General features: G+C 52.4%; 1 protein-coding gene across 2 annotated transcripts in view; it reads right to left on the reverse strand.

Annotated features, from left to right (window-relative positions):
* The window catches only part of LOC130304861 (calcitonin gene-related peptide-like), a 37,955-nt gene extending 37,656 nt beyond the window's left edge, over nt 1-299 (reverse strand). Inside the window, exon 1 of one of the 2 annotated variants that reach the window (XM_056551959.1) lies at nt 108-299. The gene's annotated coding sequence lies outside the window, so the exon portion shown is untranslated. The remainder of the gene's footprint in view (nt 1-107) is intronic. The other variant, XM_056551958.1, reaches the window with a different exon arrangement.
* Between the last annotated feature and the right edge of the window lie 719 nt (nt 300-1,018).

The raw sequence follows: 1,018 nt of genomic DNA on the forward strand, positions 1-1,018 counted from the left end.
ACAACTTCCAGCATGCCCTGACAGCCGAAGGCTGTCAGGGCATGCTGGAAGTTGTAGTTTTGCACTAAGACACCAATGTGCACCCCAACCTCATGACATCTACTCACCGACGGGCGGTCCTGGCGTAAAGGTGCAGATCACAGAGACTTCTCCCAAACTATCCAAATCTCGATGTTCTCCAATAGGGGGGGGAGGCTAGCCTTTTATATGTAGCTCCCGGTGGTGGTGGGTAAGTGGTGGCCAGCCAATAGGCTCCACCCGGGGCTTCCATGGGCCAATCCCCAGCAGGGCAGGGGACACCCTCCTCTCCGCCAGGACCTCCGATGACGTCATCGCAGTCACTGAGTATTCCATTCACAAAATGTGCCAGTCATTTTGGCCCCTGATGGACTCATTTGCATTGATGTCATTGAGAAAAAAAAAAAAAGCTTAAAACGTTAATGAAAAGTAAAGGAGAGAGTCTCCGGCGATTAATAATGTATCCGTCCCAACCCCCCCCCCCCCCCTCCTTCCAAAAAATGACGGTATTTTCTCGTAGGAGACGACTAAGTGAATGAGCGGCGTTTATTAGAAGCGACATCTACTGCAAACACCACTGCATTGCAGACACTCACCAGGCGATGACTACCAGGGTCTACCAGATGGGCACAACAGGGGTAGTCAGGGGCAAGATACCGGCAGTAGATGCCAAGGGATGAACCCCGCACCACAATGTGTCCTGTCTAAAGAGAGAGACAGGAGATGGTGCCCAGGGAGAGAGAGAGAGTACAAGTTGCCCAAAGAGAGAGAGGGACAGGAGATGGTGCCCAAAGAAAGAGAGAGACGGGGGATGGTGCCCAAAGAGAGAGAGAGAGACCGGAGATGGTGCCCAAAGAGAGAGAAAGAAATAGAGGACATGGTGCCCAGAGAGAGAGGACATGGTGCCCAGAGAGAGAGGACATGGTGCCCAGAGAGAGAGAGAGAGAGAGAGAGAGAGAGAGAGAGAGGAGATGGTGCTCAAAGAGAGAGATAGATGGTG

This window comes from Hyla sarda, unplaced genomic scaffold (assembly GCF_029499605.1).
Source record: "Hyla sarda isolate aHylSar1 unplaced genomic scaffold, aHylSar1.hap1 scaffold_1297, whole genome shotgun sequence".
In the NCBI taxonomy this organism is placed as follows: domain Eukaryota; kingdom Metazoa; phylum Chordata; class Amphibia; order Anura; family Hylidae; genus Hyla; species Hyla sarda.